The sequence below is a fragment of the Dendrobium catenatum genome, unplaced genomic scaffold (assembly GCF_001605985.2).
Source record: "Dendrobium catenatum unplaced genomic scaffold, ASM160598v2 fragScaff_scaffold_282, whole genome shotgun sequence".
Taxonomy (NCBI): domain Eukaryota; kingdom Viridiplantae; phylum Streptophyta; class Magnoliopsida; order Asparagales; family Orchidaceae; genus Dendrobium; species Dendrobium catenatum.
This window is the reverse complement of record NW_021318744.1, coordinates 91,088-104,452: the sequence shown is the minus strand read 5'-3', so window position 1 is coordinate 104,452 and position 13,365 is coordinate 91,088. Positions and strand designations below refer to the sequence as shown.

Genomic DNA, 13,365 nt, shown 5'->3' with positions numbered 1-13,365 from the left:
CTACGATAAGCCCGATCCTCGGCTAATAACTTGGCCGATTTGACAATGTTCAAGCTCTAAATGGAAATAACCCCAAACACCCCGATGACGGCCGTGTTGAATGCAGATCTCAACCGGAGGGGTTCCCAAATATTTCAAATGCCTCCCAAAAGTCCACACAAAATCCAAAATCTCAAAAATACCAAAAATCCAAAAATATTTAAAATTGAAATAAATCTATCAACACTTAAAGCAAATTTCATCCACCCTCCGCAACAGTTTGCCGAGGTGGACAAATTAAATTTTACCTCAGCTCACGAAAGAGCTAAATGCCTAGTCGAAAATATCACTAGGATCCATTCTTAAACAATCTCCTGTCAGTAAGGACGTGGTACATGTCCTCTAACCGGCGGTTCGTCGCCAAATGGCTATGGCCAGAGCCAATACGCTCCTTAGTGGCATCAAATCCTTGAGATATGAATCAATAGGATATGATCGATAAGGCACAAAGCTCTATGTCAGCTAAGGTGGATTCACAATGCTATGCCACCGGATCTGCGACATTCGTACAAGCAGACAGAAGGCGTCTACAAACTACAATGCTACGCCACCGGATCTGCGACATTCGTACAAGTAGATAGAAGACGTCCACGAACTACAACGCCACGCCACAGGATCCGCAACTTCTATGCAAGCGGATAGAAGGCGTCTACGGATACTTTCAAAATACCTACGCACGTGCACCGTAGTTTGTATGCACATAGGTACGCTAAAAGGGGTAAAATCAATCATAGGACCCGCATGGGCCCTGACGAGTGTATTATTGGTACACACGTGACGTCTAGGGATGCTGCGCGGGTTAACAAGTGAATTCAAGTTCGAACCCGATCCTTCTATACGGATCAATAGAAGTCGATAGGGTTCGAACCAACAAACAAATATACGGCTGTGACGACCGTTATATTTGTTTTAATACATTCATATCAGACCTTCAAGGCCTTTAATAGAAGAAATTCATTCCCAAAGGCACAAAACAGATGAGAAACCCGACCCTCGGTCAACAACTCGGCTAAGTCGACAAGGTTCAATCAACAAATGGAAATGATCCCAAACACCTCGATGATGGCCGCATTGAATAAAAATCTCAACCGGAGGGGTCCATTCCAAATAATTTCCAATGCCTCCCAAAAAGTCCAATCAAATCCAAAACTTTACAAATCCCAAATTTCAAATATTTAAAATTTGAAATAAATCCATCAACACTTAAAGCAAACTTCATCCACCCTCCGCAACAGTTTGCCGAGGTGTTCAAATTAAATTTTACCTCAGCTCAAAAAAGAGCTAAATGCCTAGTCGAAAATATCACTAGGATCCATTCTCAAACAATTTTTTGCTATTAAGGATGTGGTACGTGTCCTCTAACCGGCTGTTTGGCCGCCAAATGGCATCGCAGGATAAACGGTTATGACACGGGGCCCTCTGAACCGAGTGGTTTTGCCGCCAAATGGCACCACAGAATACCGGTTGTGGCCAGCGCCGATACGCTCCTTATTGGCATCAAATCCTTGAGATATGAATCAATAGGATATGATCGATAGGGCACAAAGCCCTCTGTTAGCTAAGGTGGATTCAAATTTGTCCCATTAGGCAAATATTTACCCCAAGTTTACAAGGTACCCTTGGACGAAGCAACCCATGACTGTCGACAAGGACCCTTCTGTCAGGTTGGGTCGACTACCTCCTCTGACTAAGTAGACCAGGGACCACGATGGCCCGGGACGACGGAACCATGGGATCTTGATCGGGTCTATCATCCATTCCCCCACCATCCGATTTTGACCTTGAGATCATATGATTCATGCAATGAAATGTTTGGAGTGTTGGTTTGGAGTGATGGGGAGACTCACAAACATCACACATGAGATGTGCATAATTATTTGTTGAGTATGTTTAAAAAAAATGAGGCGGATGACTTGGAATTTGGTTCCAAGCTCCAATGATTCATGTATAGAACATTTAGAGCCTTGGGGAGGCTCCAAATATCTTGCATGGAAGAGGTGGAAAGTCCATCTGCCTACTTTTTGTGTCTCAACAAATGAAGAATGAAGTTTAGGATTTGTTTCTAAACTTCAATGATTCATATAATGAAGTGTTTGTAGAGTTGGGATGCTCTAAATCATTATATATGAGAAGGAAGATGATCTATTAGAGAGTTCCTAATAGATGTTAAGTTTCATGCAACCTAACACTTGAAGCTTTGCGGGTGCTCCAAGCATCATACATGAAGAAAGTGGTTGTTTGTTGATTTTGTGTCAACAAACGAAGGATGCATTACTTAGGATTTGTCTCTAAGACCCAATGACCCATGCACTATAACATTTGGAACCCTGAGGAGGTTCCAAAAGTCATGCATTAAGGGAAAAAAGAGGTGAAAGTTTGTTGATTTTGTGTTATCAACAAATAAGGGGTGGAATGAACATAGGATTTTGATTCTAAGGTTAAAACATTCGATTGGTCATCAAATGAGATCACCTAGCTTAGGGCTTGGTCATTGGTGACAACATTAGAAAGCAACATGATGCGAATTCATGCATTTAGAGGGTTGCCCCGGACACAATCCAGCAACCCTACGTGCATCGGCATGCTTCTTTGACTCTCATGAGAGAGCAAACAAACGAAAATCACCACATTTTCACTATTTTACGAAGAGGACTACAAATAGAGGATTTACCTTGGTTTTTATAAAACATAATGCAAGGTTTCTAAGAACCTATGGCTTTGGAACATCAAACATACGACCAACATGTCGATAGATTTGGGCTTCACTAAGTTTTGATGGATTTTACTTCATCGGGTTGTCATGGCGTCAACCACACTCCACTCGCCTTGCAAAGGCGACAAAACTGTGGAAGGAAGAAAATTGTTGTTCTCGTGTTTGAAATTGCTATTGCTGCTGTTTGAAAGCTTCCAGGTGCTGATTTCACCATCAAGAGGTTGCCTTGTTCCACTCGACTCTCTCAAAGAAACGAACAGATCGAAACTCTTGCTTGGTTGGGCCCTTCTTCACAGCTTGGACACACGAAAACGTCAAGCACAGGTGCAAACGAAACTCCTCGGTTCAAGATGGCTGAATGGATCACGACCTGGGATTTTGTCTGCCTAGATGAGGTCGAAAATTTGAACAGGTTCGATAGGCTGAGTAGGAATCTGATCTGGACATTGTCGACAGTTTGAAGGGGTTCGGAGACCTAGCATTTCCATCTCCTGGAGACGATCAGCACCTAGCGGGCTCGGTGGGAGGGAGTCGGATGTCCTAGAGAAGCCTATGCAAGCACCTCTTTTCCTCGCTCTGTTCGGGACACACGAAGACGGGAGGATGAATGTCGAAGACCCTTTCTCGGTTCTGTCTCCTGTCTCTATACGTCAAACGAAGGATTCTGCCCTTCGATTTGACTTCCTACCTAAAGATCCTGCTACAGTCGTGTGTATCCTGCTTATGATCAAGGAGCTCTAACAAAGGACAATGCTTAGATTTCAATTTCTTTGAGGAAATCTCGGCAGTTGATTTAGTTGCTAGATCTAGGAAGTCAAATAAACCCAGATTTGACTGAATGGGCTGAAGTTGAGCCCAAATTAGACTCGTCTCAAATCGAGTTGGGTCCAATTGGGTCTGGTCGAGTCAATTTTGCAAATTGGGCTCGAATCGGCATTGAATTGTGTTGAATTTGGTTCGACGATGCTCGATTGAGTTTAATTTGGATTGATTTTGGGTCGGCTCGATCTTAATTTGATAAAATTGAGCTTAATTGAATTAAATTAGGGCTCAATTTAGGTGAATTTTACTTCGGCGACGTTCATTTAGGTAGATCGGGTCAAATCGAACCCGATTCGGCTAAGGTCTGCACAAAAAACATCAACACCTAGGCCCACTTCAAAGGGGCGGAATTCTCCCTAGTCTGCCTGGCATATACCCTAGCCGGTTTGGATGGCCCTCTTATGACCAGTCCAAGAGGGATAAGAGGGACTGGTCTATCATTTTTCTTGTTGATTTGGTGGTCTTTCAAGGCCTTTATTCTCTCTTATTATAAATTGGAGACATTCCTATGAGTAGACATAAGAAACTCCTTTCATCCCACTCAAGGAAATGAATGAATAGGAATGATGTGAAGGTTTGATTGTGCAGAATTCGTATGATTTATTTTTTTGTACGGCTTGATAAAATTTCCACTCATTTTTTGCTAGGGTTTTGTTGTGAATTATCAATAAAGAAAATGCATAAACCCCTTGTTTGACGTATAGTGGTTCGGTCAAACCTTGACCTACGTCCACTCATTGGAGGCACCCTCCAAGTATTACACTACAAAAGTGTCTCTCCTTTAGCCCCCAGAGCTAGGCGGAGAAGCCCTTACAAAATCACTTCCACCTTCCCCGGTGCGGCGGATTCGCTGGGTCTCTTGACACCAAAGTGAACTTCTTCTTTAGTGAACTTCCCTCGAGACAAGCCTTGAATCCGATGGTATTAAGATGCAAGCCTACCGGAGCAACCGTGTGGAATCCCCTCCACACTCCCTTGAGTCACCCCTCACAGGATCTTCTCCCTCTCATACTTCACCCGTTCCTCACTCCCTTTCAAGCTCTCTCTTTAAGTCTCCCCCATAACAATGAAGCTAAAATGGCTGACAAAGATACTTACAAAGTGCCTTGTCATCTCTTAAATAGAAGGGCTCAAAACATGCCTCATTAATGCAAGTTGCCGACATTATCGTCCAGGACGATAGGCATATCGTCCTGTACGATCAGTACAATTTAAGCCCAATCAGCCGGGATGATTTGAGACGATCAGAAGAAGTTTTAATATATCGTCCTGGACGATCAGAACAAATTGTGGAATATCGTCCTGAACATCGCTCTAAAAAATAGCTATCCGATGTCCAATTGTCCAGCACATCGGCCATGATGATTTGGCGATCGTCCAGGCCGATTTGTTCGTGAAATCAAGTCATAATTGCTTTCCTTAAATTCCAGAGAAATTTTGGAAAAATTGACTTGGATCGTCCTGGACGATATTTTATAGTCCTGGACAATCCAGCTGGACAATATCCAAAAATAGGTTATTTTTAATTAGATATGGCGGCAGATTCTTTCTGAATTGAGCCTATCGTCCTGGCCGATACAGAATCGTCTAAGACAATGTGTTTTGCATAATGACGGCTGCTTTAATAAGGAGGCCCTAATTAGGATTTCTGCTTTTGAACAGATTGTCCTGGCCGATATAAATATCGTCTAGGACGATGTTACCAAAAATAGTAAACTCTAGGGAATAGTCAGAAACTCTTATACGTTACAAAACATCAGGAGCCACAATAAATATAATAGACTCAAGAAAGAAAAAAGAGTACAAACTGACTCAGACCTAGTATACCCAATCTTGAGCTGGTTCTAAATAGCAGTCCGATCGTGTGAACCTGAAATGTCAGTAGATAAGGCAGTCATAGAGAAAAAGAATGTTTGCTATCATCAAAATCATAAGCCATAGATCTGCAACAGTTATATGCATCCCTTTTAGAGAATCCTACATTCTTTCTTCCTCCAATTTCATCAACTAGGTATGTAAATGCATCAATGGTTCTTATCCAAGCTTCTGTCATTGATTTAAGAACAAATACTCTCTCATCTTTAAAACTCATACATGATCTAAGCAAATGTTGATCTTCAGGCCTTGCTAATTTGTGATTGTGGCTCTCTATGTATTTCTACACTGTCCATACTCCATCTAGGTCGACTGAAAATCTAATCATCACGGGACACCTTGTCCTAAACCCTAAATCCAACTTTCGAATAGACAAAATCATTCTTATGTTTATCGAATTAGGCCAATAATAGTGATGTTCTTTGTGAACACTAAAACTAAGATTATGACCATAATGATAGTGCATGTCATATGCTTCTTTCTCACTATTACACAAGAAAAACTAATTAAACACTTTGATTTTAACATTGGAAATAAACACACCAATTGTACCCACCGGTACACAACATCGGTACCTAGCAATACCGAGCAGTACCTAGGAGTACCTATCGTTAGAAAACAACGACATACAAGTGAGATTAGACAACAAAAAATCATTGCAAGGAAATTTAATAAAAATAAAGAGTGAAATATCATATTTACCGATAATATATCCGAATTATTTTCGGTAGTTTGCTGTAGAACTTCTTTCTTACTTTGATGGGTCTCTTGCGTAATGCCTTCCATGTTCGCATAATATTTGACATCCTCAAGACCGGTTTCCATCTTCATAGCTTCCTCTCTAGACTTTCTCCTCTTTCTCAACTTTTAAATAACGAGAAAACATGTATTAAATGAGGTAAATATCCTGCGCCATCTACGAAAACCCTGGGAATTACCTCATTTTTTTAATTTTTTACGAATAGGGCAAGTTGGGTCGTTGGGCCACGCTGTAAAAAATCATGGTAATTAGAATGGTGGGGTAATGGTGGGATCCACGTGGTGCGATGTTATAGGGTTCCAGACGTAGAGCTACGTCTAGACTCCACACCCAATAAAAATTCCATAGAAGGACCCACTCGAAAGCTATAAGGACTCAAGTGAACTGGACACAACTGCGGGTGCAATTTGCTTAACTACACCAAAATTCCAGCAGCAAGTTATTAATCTGCTTTATATGTGCCTTACTCTAGCTCTTGCATCATGCTCAACGATGGATAATATCTCTTGGCCGCCGACATGTTGGAACCATATCTGCCTCGCTGGCGGTCGGCGAACTTGAACAACTCTCGGGCATGTCGAAGCAACAAAGAAGAGTATGACGGGCTCCCAATTCGAAAGACTATAGAGGCCGCCAACATAGTTTCCACCATCTCCGCCGCCACCTCGGAGGATGGGTGTTCAAAATCTATCTTATATGCATGGCGAGAGGTGGTCGTCCTCCAGCCGTTGCCAGTAGTAGTGATCAATTGAACCCTCAGCTACCTAATTTGAGCAAAAGAAAGGGTAAAATAAGAATATTGAGGGAAGAAAGATATTCATTTATCAATTTCCAAATTTAGTCATCCTCGGGTTGTTTCCTTGGCATATTTTCAATAAATGTGTTAGCTTTAGCGGTAAGAAATGGATTGGAGTTTTGATCAAGCTTGGTTGGTGTGAAACAAATGTTTTCCCTACTTTAAACTCTATGATGGAAAGAAGATTGCTTCAGCTTCAATTTAAGGTTCATGTAAGAATTCATTTTAAAGATAGGGTCTTTCTCACTAGAGATAGATAATTATAGTTATAATTGATATATCAGTAAAGAATTATCTTGATCAGGCATTAATATTGAGGCACAAACACCAAATTCAACTCAATCTGAGCCCCAATAGGTCATGATCGAAGACTCAATCTGAGCCCCACTAAAGAACATATTGTCTTTGACCATAATCGTAATTTAGTTGTGCCATTTGACTGCAAAACCATTCGGTTCAGAGGGCCCCAGGTCATAACTGTTTATCATGCGGTGTCATTTGGTGAAAAAACCGTCGATCAGATGACACGTAACACATCCTTACTGGTAAGAGATTATTTGAGCTGAAGGTGTATGGATTTTTTTCTTTAAGCGTTTGAATGATTGTTCAATTTTAAACATTTTTTAGATTTTCGAATTTTGAGTTTTTTGAGTTATATGGAATATTGCATTCTTTATATGCGAGTGGCATTTTGAATTATTTGAAATTAACCCCTCCGTTTTGAGATTTTCTGTCAACACGGCTATCATTGGGGTGATGGGGGCTATTTAAAAATATTTTCATTTTGTGGATTGAAACTTTGTGGAAGTTTGGAGGTATTTAAAATGCTTGGAGTTAACCCCTCCGGTTGGGGTCTATATTCAACACGGTCGTCATCGGGGTGATTGAGGTAATTCATGTTTCATTCGTTGAATCTTGTCGACTCGATCTATCAACTCGTTCACAGAAGATCGGGTCTCTTATTGACTTTATGTCTTTGGAGATGAACCGTTCATTTTGTGGGCTCCGAAATTTGGTCCCAGCCTCCCCCATTTTGCTTTTTTTTTTGAGGAAGTTTTAACATATTAAGTTTAGGGTTTAGGATAGGACACTACCCAGATATTTTGCCCTCATTTTGTGAGGACTTTATGATATGAGTTTTGGTTTCCGATAGGCACAAGACCCTATAGTTAATTACCCCTCACTGTAACGAGAGAGAACTTTTGATTAAAGCTACTCATTGAGTGATACATTGTATACAAAGATACATGATATCTGACATATAATATCAGTATTGGGCTTTAGTTTGGATGTTTGAAAATTTTGATATTTAAAATTGAAATTTTCACCATCTTACACTTAAAGCGGATGGTGAGGGGAGTGATGATGAACCCGATCATGATCACGTGGTTCCGTCATCCCGCGCCATCTTGGTCCTTGGTCTACTTTGTCAGAGGAGGTAATCGACCTAACCTGACAAAAGGATCTTTGTCGACAGCCATGGGTTGTTTGGTCAAAGGGGGCCTTATAGACCTGGTAAGAGTGTTTGTCTAAGAAGACAAATTTGAAACCACCTTATCTAACAGAGGGCTTTGTGACATATCGATCATATCATGTTGATTCATATCTCAAGGATTTGATGCCACTAAGGAACATATTGGCTCTAAAATTAACCATAATTTAGAGGTGCCATTTGGCGGCAAAACCACTTGATTCAAAGGGCCCCGGGTCATAACCGTTTATTTTGCGGTGTCATTTGGTGGTAAAATTGTCGATCAGAGGAAACATACCACGTCATTGTTTGCAGGAGATTATTTAAAAATGAATCATAGTGATATTTTCGACTAGACATTAGCTCTATGTGAGTTGAAGTAAATTTTAAATTGCCCACCCCGAAAAAATGCTGCTGAGTGTGGATGAATTTTGTTTTAAGAGATTAGATGGTTGAATTTTAATTTTAAATATTTGAAATTTCGGGATTTTTAGAATTTTTATTATTTTCACCATCTTGTCGATTTTTGCTTGTATATGGCATGTAGTGTATTTGACGGGGCTCCAACAATAGTCTGTAGATGCTTGCATTTTCTATAGTCATTTGGTATTTTGTTTGCGGATAACATCTTTAGCATGTAGCAGGTTTCCTACATGTCTTCTATTGCTAGTGGACAATGGTTTTCTTACATTTGTGTCCATGTATGATCTTCCATGCTCACAACATTCAGCTTTAATCATTTTTAAATAGCTCGCATTCGCTATCGTCGCTCATATGTACACCATTGTATATTCTCTACTCTTGTTGTAAGTAATCCTTTACACTTGGTATGATCTTCTTTGCGTACGCTTGTGGGAAATGTTACTTCCTTTGTTAGGAGCCCCTCAAATGAATTAATATATTCTTTAAGAGGTTCTTCTTCGTTTCTTCTTTCATGCTCGTCTCATAAGCCTCAAGCTGACTAAATGAACATTAAAAGCTTTATGTTTCTTGACTGTACGTTATAGTGAGCTTTACAATTCTTTCAGTATCCTTGAGAATGGATTATAGTTTGCATGATGAGTTTGCATCGTTGACATTCATATGTAATCACACCCTCTAAAATGATCACCTCCGCTATCGTCACTTGCAAGCGTTAGATGTATTTGCTTAACAATGAATTGTCATTGATTGTAGAAGTATCCCCGTAGTCATTACACACTGTTATGAACATGTCGGCAAGAAACTTTGTCATTTGCAAGGATTATCATACTTTCTCACACGACACAGATTATTATTCGTTGCACCTCAATCCCATGTTAGTAAGGGAGGGACCGTTCTACTCACTTGTATGTTGATCAGTGTTGACTCCATAATATTATAGCGTCTACTGCCTTGAGTTATCATATACATCATATTTTTGACCCTTATGCTTGCAGGGATAAACATTCATACTTGCCACGGTACTATTGCAAGTGGTATGAACAATTATTGTGGGCTTCTATGTTCATAATGCTCATTATAAAGATGTTGTCAGATCTCCAAACTTTGCTTACGAGCGTATCACTGAACTATTCACAGATAAGTCATTATACGTGTTTGGAGCTCCATCATTTGTATGCATGGAGAGTTTTTTCTCTAATCATCATGGCATATCTCGATACCCATTAGGAGTTTTTATGTTATTACTTGCAAGCTGAGACTTTATTGATTTTCTTCTTTTACAAATAAATTGCATTTTTTTATCTTATTTATTATAATTTTCTTATATCTGGTTCCATGTAGTTTGTTGTTCAAGACCCTTATATCAAGTTCAATTTATATGCCTTATGCATTCATTCAAGTCCGTAATGAGTCCATTATAGTTCATCAAGTCCCATGTAGTTCAGCATTGATTCAAGTCTTTGTGATCGTTCAAGTTCAATTTTCTTTGGTCAAATTAATTTTAAATCTTTTGCTTGAACATTCAAGTTTGAAATTGGTTCAATTAGTGTTAAAGTCAATGCTCAAATAAGCCCAAAACAAGTCTCATGTCGTCCTTTTCATTCAAAGCAAGTCCCCTGTTCTTTGTTCATTTGAGTTCAAATTTGGTCTTCAATTTATCCAAGTTCTTAGTTTATCAAAAATTTTGGCAGCCTTCCAGCGTCCTCCTTGTTTAAGGGAAATTATGGGAAACTAGGCCTCCCGTCATGCTAGAGAAAAGCGTGTATGATAGGTGTCGTATGATACTACAGTCGTGAAATCTTCAATCCCGTCACGCCATAAAAAGGTGTGTATGGGCCTTCGGTACCTGTTTGAAAAGAGCACAGTTTGCTTTCCTCGCAGGTACAGAGTTGCGTATGGGTACTTATGATTGTCCCCACCATGCTACAAGAGCATTTATATGGCCTACCCGCCTCACCGTAGGTGTCACACTGGGTCCTTTCTCATCATGCATGAAAAAAATGTGTATTGGTAGTTTTTCGGCTTGATAAGAACGCCGATGATAGGATTTTGGGTTGAGAGCACTTATTTGCTTCGTTGCAGGTGTCGTACCGGGTTTCCTCCAACCATACTAAGAAAAGCGTGTATACGTGGTTGATCGGCTATTCACATGCGTTGAGGTGTAAGCTTGCTTCATTTATAATTAGTTATAAATTATTTATAATTAATCATACTCAACATATAATTAATTATAAATTAATTATAACTAATTATAATTTATTTATAATTAATTATTAATCAATTATTTCAATTTGAATTAATTATAAATTAATAAATTAATTATGCTTAATCTATAATTAGTTATAAATAAATTTGCCTAATTTATAATTAATTATAAATAAATTATAATTAATTATAATGATAACACAATTAGCGCAAGATTTGATGTGGATTTACACATGATTTGTGTAGAATTTAGGGTATGATTGGCAATAGGATTTATACAAAGTTTAAGCAGGATTTTTGTTAAATCCTTCCATACGGGATTTGGTTGCAGAAGCGCTCGACAGGGAGAAAGTTACTTCACTGCACGCGAGCTCCCGTTGTTGCTTCTGATCAAATGTCGTAACTTTCGATCCCACATGAAGGGAAAGTCGTTGAAGGTGTGAAGTCGAACAATAGTAGAGGAGCCAGAGAAGGGCACGAAAGGGAGGAGTTATAATCACTGCACGCGAGCTCTAGTTCCTGCTTCCGATCAAATATCGTAACCTATGATCCCACATGAAGGGAAAGTCGTTTAAGGCGTGAAGTTGAACAACAGTGGAGCCGAAGGAGCACGCGAGAGGGAGATGGGAAAGAGTGAGGGATTGTAAGCCTCACTCCTTCGGCATTTAACGAGGAGCCAATCATGCGAAGTCGTGGGAGATGCAACATTGAGATGTACAAGGTATGGCAGAGATGTGCGTACAACGTACATCTAAGTTCGTGGCTGGACATTCGAACATGTACGTTAAATGCCTCTTTTTTTTTCTTAGGTATGTTGCTCAACAAATGTCCCCCAACAAATGTGGTACGCGTCTAGAGCGAATCATATTTATTAAATGCTGTTTGACCTGTGGATCTCTAGATATTTATTCTAGATGCACACTAGGGGTTTTCTCTTAGCAGTTTTCCGAGAGCTTATTTTGATGTCACATTAATTTTCTTTCTCTATAGATATTTGGGTGTATCAATAGGTGTTTGACATATTAGGTTCAATCAAATAAGGACCCATAGGATAGTGATATAGCACTTTGTAAATAGGTCCTTATATACTGCTTCGTAGTTTGACGTTGGTAGTTATCATTGTCATCTCTTCATCTTCTTTCAGCACCCCCTCTTACTTTAGTTTATAACCTTTTTGCACGTGCTCAACATTCTTCTTTACTGTAATTACATGTGGATGTAATATATCTGATGTATAGTTGCAGATATTGTTCAGAATTTTTCTAAATTTTGTATACTCATTAATTAGCGAAACTTGGTTCCCTCATGTACTGATTGTATCTTGATGGTGGTCATTCTCCAGCCATTGCCAGCAGTAGTGATCTATTGAACCCTCAGCTACCTAATTTGAGCAATAGAAAGGGTAAAACAAGAATATTGAGGGAAGAAAGATATTCATTTTATCAATTAGTAAAAAATAACAACTCTTTAAATTAAAATTTTCTTTTCTTTTTGCATGTAAATTAACATAATTTTAATTAATAAAAAAATAGATGAAGTTGTTGGAAAAGTAAAAAAATCAAAAGGTATGTTTGTAAATATATGATATTAGTTTTTTTTTTTTCTTTCATCTTTTTAGAACCCACGACGGGGCTTAAGTTGGTAATGAAAGCTTAAAATTTTGGTGATTGGCCATTACAAGAGATTCAACCATGAAGGGGTCATTAAGAGCATTATCTAATGCATCTTCTGAGAGAAATTTGCCAAATTTAGTCATCCTCGGGTTGTTTCCTTGGCATATTTTCAAAAAATGTGTTAGCTTTAGCAGTAAGAAATGGATTGGAGTTTTGATAAAGCTTGGTTGGTGTGATACAAATGTTTTTTCTACTTTAAACTCTATGATGGAAAGAAGATTGCTTCAGCTTCAAGTTAAGATTCATGTAAGAATTCATTTTAAAGATAGGGTCTTTCTCACAAGAGATAGATGATTATAGTTATAATTGATATATCAGTAAAAAATTATCTTGATCAGGCATTAATATTGAGGCACAGACACCAAATTCGACTCAATCCGAGCCCCAATAGGTCATGATCGAAGACTCAAAGAACTTTTAGAATGTTCAAATCATGATTTAAACTACCAAACAAATTCTAAACATTACATGCTTATAGTCAAATATATCGGCTCGACGAGACGAATCCAACAAGCCCAATATCATCAAATTATGATATCATTAAGGTTTTAAAATGACTAGTAAACGGTCCATAATCAAGGGGATCAA

At 39.0% G+C, this 13,365-nt stretch overlaps 1 long non-coding RNA gene across 1 annotated transcript; it reads left to right on the top strand.

The window, feature by feature from the left end:
* The first annotated feature begins 5,421 nt into the window (after positions 1 to 5,421).
* LOC114579304 lies at positions 5,422 to 12,589 on the top strand. The gene is made up of 3 exons (XR_003700225.1): positions 5,422 to 9,804; positions 9,895 to 11,058; positions 11,436 to 12,589. It is a non-coding gene; the product is annotated as an uncharacterized LOC114579304 (long non-coding RNA).
* The last annotated feature ends 776 nt before the right edge of the window (positions 12,590 to 13,365 follow it).